We start from the raw sequence: 16,810 nt of genomic DNA on the forward strand, positions 1-16,810 counted from the left end.
CAGTGCGCTCCACCTTAAATATGGGGGCCACCAGGGTATTCTTCCAATTCTGCGGTACCCATCCTATGGTCCAGACAATGGTAATGATGTCATATAGGACAGCCTAAACACACATGCCACCCTCCCTTAGCAGTTTGCTTGAGAGGTCGTCTCTGCCCGGTGCTTTAACTGGTCTCAAGCTCTGGATCACCTTTCTATGCTTCCACAACATATGTTATGTGAGCCACCCACTCACAGGGGGTGCCTACTTTCTCAAATATTTGAGGCATCGCAGCCCTAAAAGGGTAACCCCCACCTTGGCCCATGATGTTATCTGATCTGAGGGGTTTTCCATCCCCCAAGACCTCAGAAGTGCGCAGCATACCTATTCATGGAGGTCAGAGATCGGATCAGTGTTTCCTTTCAGGATGGCGATTGTGGCTATGCAAGTTAGTTTTTTATGGAGTTTTCGACTGATTTGTAATAATACGCTACTGAGGCAGATTCCGAGCGAAGGCTGCGGTAAACGGTAGGTGTGGGCCTGCCACTTTCTTTCAGCGTACCCAATGTAGCTATAGTAGCTGCACGAGTCACAGTCCTAAACCTTACCCATTTGTATGGATGTATGTTGAACATCTTTTGCACCGTACTAAGATGCGGGGCCTAAGTCGGAAGGGGTGGGGCATGAAAAAAAAGCCAAAATAAGCAAAAAAAAAATCACGACTTTAAAAAATGTACAATTCAACATATATGGTAAGTCCTCGTTTAGCGCGTGTTGACAACACATTTTGCTATAACGTGGTTCTTCCATTGGGAAATGCACTTTTCAGGGATGCATCGACTGCGTCAAATGAGGACTTACTGTACTACATACAGAGGAAGAGTGTATCAACCGTGAACTTCCCCTGTGATTTAAGTAAATGAAAGCAGAGTATCAAGTACGTAGGCAACAACACATTTTACGCTGGAAATGCGGCTACAGATGAACTAGTTGTATTGTATCGTGACACATGATCGTGTGGTGACCTTTAGTTCTTATCAACATTTATTTTGAACGTGTATCTACAATGTCACACAGTAGATCACAGCGTTCAGCATATTTTGTGCACTGAATGTGTGACTTAATACATGTTCAGTCGTGACTGCTGTCGCTGCAGAACTGTGCGTGCTTTCTTTGACTCATGTTGAGGGTGTTAGGGTGCTTTCTTACGATGCTGTTATTGGCATGCTCATTAGTCTATGAGCACAGGCAAACCAAAGAAACTGCATTAACGTAGAGCCTGTTCGCAACAAATCCTCCCCCAAGGGCAGACGCTAACTGGCCAGGTTTCCCAGTGGTTGAGAGAGTGGCTTGTAATATGAAGTTTGCATGTGTAATAAAGGTCGTTGAAGCGACTTCTGGAATCAGGTCTTTATTCGTCTTTCATTGCAACACTCCTTCACGCTGCTGACAGACAGCGTGAGAGGGATAGAAAGAGAGAGACGCGCGCAGCCACGTGGCAGCCTGGACCCCCGCTCTCGCGTGGCCTCTTCCCTTCGTTCGTTCCAGTTCTGACCACGTGTTGTTCGTCTCCACCCCTATTTAATACCCGGGTCACGTGGTACGTTTCCACCAATCCTGCTTAGCCTCTATGGAATCTTCCAGACTCCACCGTAGGCTCCCGGAACGACGCCCCTGACTCGTCTCCCCATTGGCTGTGGCTAAAGCCAGCAGAACCAATCCTCTACTTACAGCTGTCACCTTTCCATTACATCAGGCCCACGCACCTAGACTTCCCCCCATTGGCTATGGACTAGGACCGGCAGAGCCAATCATCGTGACGAGTTGTGATCCATCGGATCACAACTCACCCCCCCCCCCCCCCCCCCGGTGTAAAAAGTCAGCCGTGGGAAAAGGGGTGACAGGCCGAATCCCTTTGAATAAATATTAGGGCGTCTAAGACGCATTAACAAGGTAAGGGGGATTTTAAAACATTAAAACAACAGACATACATTAGGGCGCCCCTGTAGCGCAGTAGCAAGGCAAGCAATATTAGCGAAATGGGAGAGACTTCGACCGCGTACGCGACGCCGGACCCTCTCTTCGTTTCGTTCGTAGTTGCCTCGTCGACTGTTCAGCAGGAGGTGGTTGCCGTGGAGAAGAAGAAGCATTTTCGGTTTCCGTTGTATCTGGGACAGGCCCCGTTGGAGGTAGAACGTCCGGGGTCTCGTCGTCCTTCAAAACCTGTTCATCTGCAGGGGGTATAACACAGCCCCGCTGGGGATCAATCGGCGAGGCAAGTGGCACATTCGGCACGCCAGACCCCGGCAGGTCAACAAGTGGAGATGAAGGGCCAGCACGCGGGTCAACGTATGGCTTGAGCCGTGACGAATGGACATACCAACGACGTTGGCCGTACTGGATGTGAACACTCTGGGGATTCCGAATGTCCCCCAGCCTCACAGGCCCCCGCCAAGGCTTGTGCAGTTTAGGGGACGTACCCACTGGCACCTGAGGGCAATGGAGCCATGGCATATTGCCCACCGACCAAGGCATGTCAGTTCGCGATCGACGCGCATACATCTCGTTCCTTGCCTGCGTACGGGCCGTCGCACATCTGGCGGCCTCTCGCGCCTCCGTAACCCTTTTAAGCGAGTCCCGCACGTGGTCAGGCAAGGACGGGGACGGTTGTTTCCCCGCTGCACCAAGTTGCACATCAATCGGGGGTACATTCTCACGGCCATACATCAGGAAAAATGGTGAATATCCTGTGGACACGTGCGGAACCATGCGGTATGCCGCCAGGATGCCCGGTATGTGGAAGTCCCAATCGGTTTGTTTTTTACTCACCGTGTGACAAAGCATGGCCGAAAGGGTGCGGTTAAATCGTACCACCATGCCATCCGTTTGCGGATGGTAAGGGGAAGTGCGAATTTTCTTTGTACCCAAAGCAGAGCACACGTCTTTGAGCAATTTGGAGAAGTTACGTCTTTGATCTGTGAGCAGCCCTTCGGGTGCTCCTTTATCCATGACGTATCCATTCAAGAAAGCCTCGGTGATGGATGAGGCCGTTTGGTCAGGCAAAGGCCAGGCCATAGGCCAGTGAGAAAAATATTCGACCCCAACCAAAAGGTATTTATTTCCCCTAGCCGATGGAGGTAACGGGCCCAGGATATCCAGAGCAACCAGCTCATTAATACGGGATACCTCGATCGAATGTAGGGGCGGGATATAATTTTGACGAGGCGGTTTCCGCTTTGCACAATCATGGCATGACCGGATAAAGTTAGTGACATCTGCTGTCATGCCGGGCCAAAATAAATCTTGCTGCATCGCAGCCAATGTTTTCTGCACGCCGAGGTGCATCAATCAGCTTGTCGGCGTGCAGAGCGCGGACCAGATTGTGGCGAAGGGATGTCGACACAACCAGGCGTGAACGATCAGACAATTTATCCGTACACATCAGTAATCCCGCCTGGCCCCGAAACAACTGCCATTTCCATCCCGTCAAATGAGATCTCGGTTTCCCGATCAGCTTCCGCAGCGGAGCCAGAGAGGCATTAGCCTCCTGCTCGCGTAGCCACACCGAGTGTGGCAAATGCAGCGTATCGTCGGTGCCAACGGGTACATCCTGGCCTTTATTGTTCGACATCGCCCCCATGACCGGACAGGGCGAGGTAGGCAGTGCCGCACAGCGGTGCGTACCCGTCAGACAGGCGCAGGGAGGAGTCGGGGGCAACCTAGCGAGAGTGTCTGTGTTGCCATGGCGAGTACCCTTGCGGTACGTGATATTGAAGGAAAACTCCTGTAATGATTCCAACCACCAAGCCAATTGACCGGACGGTTGTTCCAGTTTCAAAGAATATTGCAAGGCAGCGTGGTTAGTGTGCACGAGGAATTTCCTTCCATACAGGTACGGCCGGTACTGGCGAACAAAATGTACGATTGCTAGCAGTTCCCGTCGCGTCACGCAATATCGCGTCTCGGCAGGGGACAGAACCCTGCTGCCGTATGCCACCACTCGCTCGACCCTGTCTTTCCGTTGCAACAAAACGGCTCTTATGCCGATATCGCTAGCATCCGTGTCAAGGATGAACGGCTAGGAAAAGTCTGGGTAGTCGAGCGTCGGAGCGGTGGCCAGGTGATCCCGGAGAGATTGAAAAGAGCGCTGCTCTTCTGGGCCCCATTTAAATCTCTGATTTTTCTCCATCAGAACATGCAGCGGCTTAGCCAGCGTCGCAAAATTCTTAACAAATCGGCGATAGTAGGATGCGAACCCTATAAACCGCCGTACGTCGCCCACCGAAGTGGGCGTGGGCCACTCTCGGACACAGGCCGTTTTCTGAGGGTCCGTGGACACACCGTCAGAGCTGACGATGTGTCCCAAGTAGCGGATGGATCGTTGCAAAAGGTGGCACTTTTTTGGTTAAAATTTTAGGTCAGCCGAGCGCATCCTCTTAAAGACAGTCTTCAGTCGTTGGAGGTGTTCTTCGAAGGTGCGGCTGAATACGATGATATCGTCCAAATATATGAGGCACGTTTCCCCACTGCAGCCCCGCTAGCACCAGTTCCATCAGGCGTTAGAACGTCGCTGGTGCTGCATTCAAGCCCATAGGTAGGCGGTTAAACTCAAAGAGGCCTTGTGGCGTGCGGAACGCCGTTTTCGGTCTGGACGCGTCATCGAGGGGAAGCTGCCAAAACCCAGACGACAGGTCGAGGGTAGAGAAAAAATTTGCACCTGACAAAGCGTCCAACGAGTCGTCCATCCGTGGCAAGGGGTATGCGTCCGCCACGGATATCTTATTCAATCGGCGGAAGTCTACACAAAATCTCGTCCCAAGATCCTTTTTCTTAACCAGCACCATCGTCGCGCCCCAAGGACTGTTTGACGGCGAAATTATATTGGCCGCCAACATGTCGTCCACCGCGCCACGCACGTGTTCCCTTTCTATGGTGCGACAAGAGCGAGGTATGGCCCAAATCCAAATCGTTTTCACTGAAAACGTCAGCGTACTCCGACAATAATGAATGCAAGGCGCTCCGCTGCGTGGCTGACAAAGACGTATTTTCCCCGCACAAATCTCCGATCCATCGATCGTCCGAACGATCTGATCGTGGCCCGCCAGCGGCCATTTTTGTGGGTTGTTCACCCTCAAAGCTGGTGAAATCGGTAGTGGCGTGAGCCAACACCGAGCCAGCCGGGACGATGGCCTGGTCCGGGCCCCCATTTAACACTGTATAAACGGGGCCTGACCAGGCCGAACGATAGTTTGAGCCACCACTAGGGAAAAGGATTTTGCCACAGAATTCGACGGGGACAACAGCACACCTGTCGCACCGTCCGCAGCTTCCAATCGCTTCCGGTAATGCAGCGGAATAAGCATTTGTGAGCCTGATGGTACTTCTTCCGTGACAGCAACAATCGTGTTAACAGCATTTCCTGGGGGCGAACGGCCCAGCAGGGACGACAGGAACGACATTCTACGGCCCCCTGGCATTTCCAAGCAACCTTGGTCGACGAGTATTTTAACGGGCATGTGGCGAAAGAAATCGGTGCCCAATAGGCATGGGACGGCCAATGAACATTTGCAGCAACGCACGCATCGTTAGCCGGTCGGATCCGCGACGTAGGAATGGACAGAAGATGAAAAATAGCATCGGAAATTATGGTAGCAGACGCGCCTGTGTCCACCAAAATACGGCTGCCACCACTCTATGGGCCAATTTCTTTCATTGTGTATTGTGTAACCGAGTGCGGCATCGACACAGGTGACCCACAATTCCCTTCCGGAGTGCAAACATGTGTGCAAGTGGATGGGTGATGTGTCAAGCCTTGCCGGGTGTCCGATATGTGCCGACTTGCCCGAGGGTGCCGTGGATCCGCGTCCGGCCCGACGGGAGCTGAGGAGGTTGTAGTCAGCAGCGGCAATCCCGGACGAAATGGCCTCGTCGGCCACACTTAAAACACGTGGCCGCCGCTGCCTGGCGGTCGTTCGCCCCGGTCCCCGCTCGTGGTCGTCCGGCCCCATCACGCTGCTCGCGTGGCCGGCGTTTCGGGACCCAGCGAGGAACAGCAGCCATCACCTCGTCATCGCTGGAGTCGTTGGAGCCGTGGACGACCCGACATGGAGACCACCCCAACGGTGGCCCGTCTATCTCAGAATCCCCCGTCCATGCAGCCATCTGATCCCAGCGTTTGAGGTTGAACTTGGCGTCCAAGCAGCGCGCCGCCCATCGAGACGTAAGCGGTTCGTGGCCGCACACCGGTAATGAGATGTTAAGTTCCTGGGCTAACTCAATCATTTTGGAAAGGATGAGAGGATCCAGGAGATCGGCTGACGAATCGGGGTAGGCGGCCATGGCAAGCGCTAACAGCGCCCCTCGGTAAGCCAAGGGCGATTTTTCTGCTCCTCGACGACGCTGCAGAACTCCGCCATTTTCGTGAAAGCGTCACGCAGTGTCTTCTTCTTACTTGCCGGGATGGATCGGAAGACTGCCAAGGAGACATCATCCAACAGCATGGGCAGAGCCTCCAGCGCCTCTGCCTCCGTCCATCACACCGACCGAAAGGCTGACTCGAACCGCCACGTGAACGCGCTCCAGTCGCCCCCGGCGACAAATTCTTTAATTTGAGGAAGGTGATGGCCGCGGTGAATGTCCGAGGCCTCGAGCGTCTCCAATCCCGCTCCCCGCGCAGTACGCCATCTTGGGCGGGGCTGCTGCGTGGCAGCAGCCCCGCCCAAGATGGCGTCCGGCGGCTCCGTTGCAGCAGCTCCGCCCAAGATGGAGGCCTTTCCCTCCGCGGCAGGAGTAATGGCGGACGTCGTTTCCTGCTGAAAATCTTGATCATCGGCCCTTGGGTGAATTCCACGCGGCCGACCGAGGGCCGCTGATGACGCGACCGCCGTTACAAGATTTAGCAGGATCGCATGGAGCGTTTTTATCTGCTCCGCCAGCCGACGCCACCCCTCGTCCGCAGCCAGAGACGTTGTTTCGCCGGCCTGTCGGCGATGAGCGGCGTCGGGGAGAGCAGCAGACGGAGTTAGAGGACCCGCAGCTCCCACCAGCTCGTCCTCGTCCGCCTCAACCTCTTCCTCCGACGGAGGGTCCGGTGGGTTTCTCTTCTTGAGGTGCTTGGACATTTTGTAAGAATCGTCCAAACGGTCTCAAGAGACACTTCTGTCACCAATGTAATAAAGGTCGTTGAAGCGACTTCTGGAATCCGGTCTTTATTCGTCTTTCATTACAACACTCCTTCACGCTGCTGACAGACAGCGTGAGAGGGATAGAAAGAGAGAGACGCGCGCAGTCACGTGGCAGCCTGGACCCCCGCTCTCGCGTGGCCTCTTCCCTTCGTTCGTTCCAGTTCTGACCACGTGTTATTCGTCTCCACCCCTATTTAATACCCGGGTCACGTGGTACGTTTCCACCAATCCTGGTTAGCCTATATGGAATCTTCCAGACTCCACCGCAGGCTCCCGGGACCACGCCCCTGACTCGTCTCCCCATTGGCTGTGGCTAAAGCCAGCAGAACCAATCCTCTACTTACAGCTGTCACCTTTCCATTACGTCAGGGCCACGCCCCTAGGCTTCCCCCCATTGGCTATGGACCAGGACCGGCAGAGCCAATCATCGTGACGAGTTGTGATCCGTCAACGACCCGGATATATCCTCACATTACACATGTTAAAATCTTGGTTGGGGTTTCACTGATCCCGTCATCCATCTGGGGTCAATACAATAAGAACCACTTTGTGGATCAGTCGACTGGGTGCAAATTCCACCACTGGTTCAGCGGTGTACTGAGGGTATGAGCACCGCATCGTCACTTGAACGGTAGTTTAGCACAGGGAGTTCTGAGTTGGCTCATTGCACATAAACCATCTGTAGTATTACTACGATAATAGCCCAGAAATGTGTGCAATGCGCGTGATGTTACTCCACGTGCCGCACTCCCCCCCCCCCCGTAATTAATAATAAAATAATCATGAGCGGGTGGACACTCCCGCAGGTTGAGGGGAAATAAAAAAAATTACGCAAATTTGCTTGAAATTTGACGTTTCTTTATTGAAAGTAATAAAATAAATAATTATTTGCTGCCGTTTCTTTACATAAAGTGACGTTAAACAATAAATATACGCAGCACAGTGCTACATCCGTACGTGACGTTACAAAAGATAAGTCAAATTTATGTTCCTACATTATGGTAAAATAGACATTTCTCGCTGATTTTCCAGATATTGTATCGATTTCCAATGTATTTCAACCCCAGCGACCGAAAGCAGAAGAGACTAAAGTATCAAGGCAGTGAATTGGAACAAATTGAAGGTTAATTTATATACAGTGCTACAGTGACATGAAGTGTAGTGTTTGATGACTTCGTTTCGTGCAAGATTCACTGCCATTGCATTTACGCAAGATACAATTATACTCTGCTCGATTTTTTCGTAAATATGACAGCTTCCGTCCTAGGACGGGCAAAGATGCTAGTTGATAAATATGAACTCGCCCACATCCATCCGTAATCATGCCTTATCACGGAATATATCGAACAACAATTCGGTCCCAGCCTCTTCAGAGTGAAGAGGGGGCAGAAAGATTGAGATGGTTGCAGGTCACACTTGACACTCTACACTGGGGTGCCCAAACAACTCTCGACGGTGACAAATGAACGGTTTAGAATTCACATATGACCACTTTATACATTAACTTTGAACATCAGTCACGTCATCGGTGAAAATGGAAAGACAAAATGACGTCACAATGATAACAAAATAACTGCAGACGATGCACCTCCTTTCCATAACCGTATCTTCACGTAAAACATTAAAGTGTTATTTTTACTTGTCCCATTGGCCACACAGCTATTGGGGCGTTCATGAATTCAGAAAAGGTGGTTTAATACAAGTGTAGTGACATAAGAGGGGAGGGGCTGCTGGGGGCTCTGGGATCCTAGGCAGATAAGCCCTCAGCGCCAGGCGCTAGGATCCCAGTCACCCCAGACAGTTAAGCCCCTTGGCGCCACCAACGGGGGGGCTGTGTGTGCTCTGTGGGATATCTGGGGGCACACACAACCCCACCCCTCGTTGGGGACGAGGCTTAAAAGGGCAGCTCCCTGGCCGATCGGGGCCAGTCGCAGCTCAAGACCCAAGACCCAAGACCAGCCAGCTTAGGACCCTAGACCCCCTCGTCCCGCTGGTCCTTGTAAGGGCCGGGACGCTGTGAGGGCCAGTGGTGGGACTCTGGGACTCCCGGCTCTACGTCCTTGAAAAGGGCGAGTTCCGAGGAAGCCAGAGTCCAGACCCGCACCTTGGCTGGGTTGGGTCAATTAGCCTCCCCTAGGGTAATTCTAGCCGGAGGACCCCAGAGCGTAGCCAGAGTAGTGTATCTAGGCTGTGTACCTAGGTTGTGTACCTAGGCTGTAACAGAGTATCAGGACTGTTGGAGTGTTGTATTGTAATAAAGAAGTTACCTCTACAAGTGTCTCCGGAACCCATTACATTTGGCGTCAGAAGTGGCCATGGAGACAAAAAGAAAGCCTTCAGTCCTGATGGCGATGTCGGCGAGCAAGCAGCGATGGGGCGGCCAACAACGACGCCGCACCGCCGGCTGAGCAGCTGTCTGCTCCACCCGCCGTCCCCTCTCCAGCGTCGGGAGCAGGGATGGAGGAAGCGCTGCTTCGCCTCACAAAGCTGCTCTGCGCCACCACCTCCCTCCTGGGCGAGATGTGGCGCTCACAGGCGATGGCGGGAGGGAGAGAAGTGGCGCAGCGCCCGCCCGAGCCCGCCGCCGCCGCCACAAACATGGTGGATGCCACCGCCGTTCCCGCCACAAATGTGGGGGATACTTCCGCCGGGGGCACAGTGGCCGCTGGGAGCGACATCACTTCCACCGGGGAAGCAATGACCGCTGGGAGCAACGTCACTTCCGGGCCCAGCACGGTCCAACCAAATAACGTCGTGTCATCAGCGCTGCGACCTTCACCGCCGGACGACAGCTGTCTGCAACCTTGTATACCGCGTCATCAGCGCTGCGACTGGACAGTGAGGGCGCCATTCTTACTGTAACCGGCGCCGGGGCCGGCACATCGATCGTCCCGCTGGTCGTCGCCTCTGCTCTGGCCAAAGGTTGGAGGTCGGGAGACCAGGCCCCTGACACTTTGTGGGGGCCGTTGGCCCCCGGGGTCCCCTCCACCTGCATCCCCTAATCCGGTTGCGTTGCCGCACCGCCCTGTTACCCGCTACGGTTTCGCCGGCATTCGAACGCGACGCCCCTACTGTTACAGCCTCGCGCCGCGCTCTCACGCTGCGAGCATACGTGCGCACCGCATCGTCAATCAAGCGCCATACTCCCCCTCTTTACACCGCTACGTACAGCTCTTGCACGCGGCGAGCTTGTGCCCGTCTATAGCCCTGTGTGGCCCTCGCCTCCACGTCGAATAACCACGTGACCAATGCGCACCCGTATCCGACACGTAGCGAACGTACGTGCACTCACGTACACAGCTCCCCGCGGCACTCACTCACCACTGAGCACTCACGTTATGATCGCGCACCTGTATCGCCCACGGGGTGCACGCACGCACACACACGCACACACTGCTCGACAAGATCACGCGAGGCCACGCTTCGCTATTAGTGATTTATTATCTGCTACCTGGTAATTAATGTTGAATCAGTGAGTCGACGAGGCTGGCCTATTCCACTAAACCTGTACCTATTCCCTATCTATCGGTTATTATCCTACTTCACCTCCCCACTCACTGTTTGGTGCCCATGGTGGTTCGCTGCTCCCTGTGCTAACAGCGCACCTCGATGCGTCGCACGGACGTCCGGGTCGCTGGCTGGAGCTGCGGCTGGTCCTCTGGCGCTGGAGAAAAGAGAGCGATTTCTCGTTTGTGCCCCATTTTTATCCTCCCTACTTCAAAGGGATGCGGCTCCGAACGGGATGGCGTCCCTCAGCCCTTCCCTAACAATGGGCTCGCGCCGGCTTGCACGCGTACGGTGGCTCCGCGGCGCCTCCACGGCGCTTTTGTTATGCTAATCGGATGTGCTGCGGCGCCGATTCCAAACACGCTCCTTCGGAGTGAGCAGGTAGGAACTTGGTTGGACAGCGCATTCGTGCACGACAGAGAGACCAATAATTCCTGGTGGGCAGTGTGGAACATTGTTCCTACCTGTATTAATCTCCCTCTCATGCATGGCGCCGTGCTCCTGCGCACCCTAAACTATTCCGCCCCGTCCCTCCTCCGCCTGTCTCGTCGACCCGTGGGGGTGTGTGTGGGGGGATGCGCCTCAACCGCGGCGGCCGAATGCCCCACGCCTCGACCATACCATATTAATGCTGTGTCGCAGCGCCGCGGCGCAACGTAGCACGGGGGAGGTCGTCCAATTCCCTGATCGCCGGAAACCGTGAGAGTTAATCCCGATAAGGGTTTCTCGGATAAAAACCGGTCGATCAGGTGATCTCCCCTTCCAGCTCTATGGGTGGGGGAAAATGCGTGCGGGTGTGTTCATGTGAGGTGAGGTGAGGGGGGCGAGGGGTTGGCTCCGTTGCTTGGTGGTGGCGAGGTCGGGGATGGGGCGCCTGCCGAACGGCTTCGTGGCGGCGGCATCACATAGCCCCCCGAGGTGCCAGTCCCCGTCCCAGGTTGACTGGAGCACCTCGCTTGGGCCGCGCCCACGAGGAAACGTTGCGGGGTCTGGGGGATCCGTCCGGACCTGGTGGCTGGTCTCGGGGCGGGTGGTTCCGTCCTCTGTAGCTCCTGCGGCGGCCTCCTCCTCCACTCCAGCGGCTCTCCCCGTCCCCCGGCACCTGTGGGCTGGGGCACAAACTCAGCAGCGGAAGGGTTTAGGGCCCGTCGTCCGCGCCGTCTCCGGACTGGATTGGTGCGTCTCGGGAGCCCGGCGGGGCCCATGTAGTGTGCGAGGCCCCCCAACACGAGGGGTGCGGGTACTCCGGGATTTCGGGGCCTTCGGGTGACGGGGTTCTCTCTCGCTGGGGCCGCTTTTCACGGTTTTAGGCGGCGGACGTTGACCACCGTCTCTCGACCCCTCTCCCCGCCATAAATTAGTACCGTCCAGGGGGAGATCTGCCGCACCACGGTCCAGGGTCCCCGCCAGTAGGTCGTCAGTTTCCCCACCTGCCCGGCCCCGACGCGAGGGGTGTGTAGCCACACCTTAGCGCCTGTCAGGAATAAGGGGGGTTCCATGCGGGGTCGGGTGCCCTGTTCCTGCCGCTGATGCGCGGCTTCCCCTTGCAGGTATGCTCAGCCTCGGGCTTCTCGCAGGGTCTCCAACAGGTGTTCCACGGGGCGGCTTCCCTCCTCCGGCTGGGGGGAAGGGACGCCGAATAGCAGATCTGCGGGTAAACGAGACTCACGGCCGAACATCATTAAAAACGGGGTTTCTCCCGTCGACGTGTGTACGGTGGTGGCGTAGGCGAAAAGGGCGTAGGGGAGGTGTTCGTCCCAATCCCGTTGATTTGCGGCCGCCATACATTTGAGTTTCCCCGCTAGGGTCTGATTCATGCGTTCTACCATACCATTCGCTTGGGGGTGGTACGCTGTGGTTCAGTCCTTCTGGATTCCGAATTCTCGGCACAGTGCCTGGAACAGCTCGGCCTCGAACTCGCTACCCTGGTCGGTGAGGACTCGTTCTGGGATCCCGTGCTTAAGTACGTAATGTTCCACGAATGCCCGGGCCACCCCCAAGTCCGTTTTATCAGGGATGGCCACTGCTACGGGGTAGCGGGTGAAATACTCTACTGCGACTAGGATATACCGGTTGCCTCGATGGGATCGCGGGAATGGCCCCTGTAGATCGATCCCGACCAGCTGATTCGTGCGGCTGACGCGGAACGGCCTTAGGGGTACCTGGTATCGTGCCGGTTTCGGCCCGCACTGCTGACAGGCGCGGCAGCCCTGTACCCAGGCCGCCACGTCTTGTGCCAATTTGGGCCAGAGATACTGGCGACGCAGGGTCTCTCGCGTGCGTCGTTCCCCATCGTGGCCCCCGAGTGGGTGGTCATGCACCAGCCGTAGCAGCTGGGGTCGCACCTGGGCAGGAACACAGATGCACCCCGGCTGGCCGGCCTCGGTTAACTCCCGTACCACTCCGTTTTGCACACACAACCGGGCATACAAACCGCTCCAGGGTCCTGGTAGGGCGCTCTTTTCCTCCCGCAGTGCCGCCTCCACTGCCGCCAGATCCGGATCTCGCTGCTGGGTCTGTCTCAGCTGCTCGTCGTTTAGGCCCGGGAAGGCGCAGCCGACGTCCTCCTGGATCAGTCCGATCGGGTCCCGAGCCGCGGGTCCCGCGCTTGCCGGGCGGTCGACGGGATCCTCGGTGCCACCTGTGAGGGTCTCTGTGGCGCACACTGCACTCTCTCTCGCTGGGGGGGGGTCAGTGGCCGCGGCTTCTCGGGGGTCCGTTGCCTGCCGGCAGCGTCCCCCCGTGAAACACGCCAGGCCTCCTCCGCCCTTGTCTCGGCGTACACCGTGGGTCACCTCGACAAGGCGTCCGCGTTTGCATGCGTCCGGCCAGCCCGATACTCGATTTGCAGGTTGTACTCCTGCAACTGCGCCAACCACCGGGCCATCTGCCCCCGCGGCTCCTTGAATGTAAGAAGGAACTGCAGAGCATAATGGTCAGTGCGTACGCGACATCTCCTGCCGTACAAATACGGCCGGAACTGTTTGCATGCGAAAATCACGGCGTACAACTCTTGGCGGGTCACGCAATAGTTCAGCTCGGCCCCACTCAAGGTCCGGCTGGCATACGCGATGACTCGTTCCGTCCCATCCTGTACCTGTGACAACACCGCGCCCAGCCCGCTGCTGCAGGCGTCGGTGTCCAAAATAAAATCGGTGGTAAAATCGGGGAAAGCGAGGGCGGGGGCGTGGGTGAGGTGATCTTTGAGAGTGGTGAAGGCCATCTGGCAGGTCCCCGTCCACTGATAGGGGTGCTTAGGGGAGGTGAGTTGGGTGAGAGGGCGTGCAATCTCGCTGAATCCCTTTACAAATCGACGATAATAGGTGGCGAGCCCCAAAAATGATCTGATCTCCGTCAGATTCCTTGGCCGTGGCCACTCCACTACGGCGCGTACCTTCTCCGGATCGGTGCGCACGCCTGCCTCGCTGACGCGATGCCCGAGGTACCCCACCTCGAGTTGTGCGATGTAACACTTACGTGGTTTGAGCTTGAGATGAGCCGCTCGCAGTCGCTGGAACACCTCTCGAAGCCTGGACCAGTGCTCAGATAAAGATCTACTGAACACGATCACGTCATCCAAGTAAATCAGGCACTGTTCCCATTGCAAACCCCGCATCACCAACTCCATCAGCCGCTGGAACGTCGCGGGCGCGTTGGTGAGTCCGAACGGGAGTACTCGGAACTCGAATAGTCCCATCGGGGTGGTGAATGCGGTTTTCGGCCGATCCTCCTCCGCCATCTCCACCTGCCAGTACCCGGATGCGAGATCGAGGGTGGAAAAATATCGCGCTCCGGCGAGGCTGTCAAAAGTGTCGTCGATGTGGGGTATGGGGAAGGCGTCGCCGAGCGTGACTGCGTTCAGTTTACGGTAATCAACGCAGAACCAGGTTGATCCATCCTTTTTCGTTACTAGTACCACCGGGGCTGACCAGGGGCTCGCCGAGGGCTGAATTATGTTATCGCGAAGCATGTCCCCAACCTCCTCTTTGATCTGGGTGCGTTCGGGTGCGCCCACTCGGTACGCAGGGAGTTTGATGGGTCGGGCTGCACTGGTGTCAATTTGGTGCTTAACAAGGTCGGTCCGACCCACGTCCGAGTCGTGTTCACTGAACACGTCGGCATACTCCCGCAGTAACTCGCGCAGCCGATCGGCCTCTCCCTTAGGTAAATCCGCCCATGGCACATGTAACGCGTCGAGCAGGGGGACGACCTCGGCTCGGGGGGTCGGGCCGACTCGCCAGGCCAGGTCCTGGTCACCCTCCGAACGACCGGGGTCCTCAGCCCAGAGTGCGAACACCGATTCGTCAGAGTGGCGTGCGTGCAGGGGGTGTACAGTGGCGATCGGGGTGCGCCGTCGCAGTATCGCTGGGGTATTGTGCGGGTTAAACATCCGCATAAACAATCGGTCCCCATCTGCGTTTACCAACGTGGCGGATCCCACGACCCCATACCGTTTTGCCAACTCCGGGTGAGGAGTTAGCATTACCTCCCCTGATGGTCGGAGCGCGGGGCTGGTGGGGGATGTTGCCACCGGCACCAGCATCTCGGTGAGCGGCCCGATGGTGACTGCCGTCGCCAGGATAGCGGCCACAGGTGCGAAGCGGGGGCGCGTTGGTTCTCGTCCCAGGAATGGAATCCGCTCGCCGTTGCTTTCCATGGTGGCGCATCGCTGGCGGGGTTGCACGTTGAGTCCCAGCTTTTCTAAGAGGTCGGTACCTGCAATACACTCGTGACACAACGCACTCGACACGTAGAACTCCTGGGTGCACACCTGGCTGCCTATGCGGACCTCTAGGGTGGCTCTCCCCAGCAACCCCATTCCGGCTCCGCTCGCCGTGTGCAGCGCATGGTCCGGAGCCTGCAGGTGACGCACGTCGACCCCAATCGCGCTGCAGTGCGCTGCGCTCACGAGCGAGGCCACCGCCCCCGTGTTCAGCAGGATTCGGGTACGCATTCCGTTTACCTCCCCTTCCACCAGCGACGTGGCCCCCATGATCCCCGCCACCAGCTCCCGTAGCCAGTCGCCAGGAGTCACCGTTTCTGTGGGCGTTGTTGCTGGAACCTGTGTGGAGATCACTCGCTCGCCATTATTCTCACAGCTTGTTTGTGTCGGGGCTACGTCGATTTCATATTAAAGCTTTTTTTTGTTGTCTTCGGTAAGGCAGTTGAGGTGGATCCATATGGGCAGAGACCAGTATTTCTGCTTTTTAAGGTTGGGTTGAACCGTGCGCTTATATGTAGATGCTGCAAATTACTGTACAGTATATTGAAACATGCTGTACGAAATATATTTTTTAATCGCTTCACTAATGCTTACCCAGAATCCAACAATAAGCTTCACTGAATTATCAATTTCTAAATACTGCTTTCTATGCATTGTGAGCGGTATGTATTGTGTTACAAAACATTCTTGCATTTAAAAAAAATGTTCAATACATTTGTAGGACTCCTACTCGGGTTGTCTTTCCATTCGCTTTATTCACTTAGAGTTCACCTCCTGATCGTCACCGCTCCGTGTCTCTCCGTTCGCTCCGCGATCCCGCTCCGCTCTCTCTGTTTCTCCCAAAGTCCGTACGCTTCTCTTCTACCCTACACTCTCCCTTCTAACCTAACCTCTTCTCTCTCTCCCAAAGTCCGTACGCTTCTCTTCTACCCTACACCCTTCTCTCTCTCCCAAAGTCCGTACGCTTCTCTATCACCGTTACCCTACTCTGCATCACCGGCCACCATCACTCCAGCTTCCACCAAGACTCCCGTCTCTACGTTACGCTATCCTTTTTATATCCACCCCAATCAGTCCCTATTAATTATCTCACCCCCCGCTTTACCCCTCGCCCCCAGCCTCACGTGGCCTTGTTATTCCCGCCTGGGCGACGCCAGTCATTAAGCACTCACCCTCTTAACCAATCACCGGCCTGTATCCCCAGTTACCCTTAACACCTGTTATGCCACTTAACGTCGTCTCCCTCACGCCTCAGCAACGCACTCGTTTGGCGCAATGGTCCTTCGCTGACTTTGCGCAATGAATGAATACATTTTCTAAAGTACGTGGGGCTTGGGCAGGAATGCATCATGGCTAAAAGAGATGATGGTTGAAGGTCAAGAATAATAAGAGTGGCAGCCAAGGATGGAACTCGTC

General features: G+C 55.8%; 1 protein-coding gene across 2 annotated transcripts in view; it reads left to right on the top strand.

Moving 5' to 3' along the window:
- Positions 1–16,810, top strand: part of LOC144728288 (monocarboxylate transporter 13-like) — a 31,558-nt gene that overhangs the window by 6,790 nt on the left and 7,958 nt on the right. The gene's annotated exons all lie outside the window — the stretch shown is intronic.

This window comes from Lampetra planeri, chromosome 28, assembly GCF_965212315.1.
Source record: "Lampetra planeri chromosome 28, kcLamPlan1.2.h2, whole genome shotgun sequence".
In the NCBI taxonomy this organism is placed as follows: domain Eukaryota; kingdom Metazoa; phylum Chordata; class Hyperoartia; order Petromyzontiformes; family Petromyzontidae; genus Lampetra; species Lampetra planeri.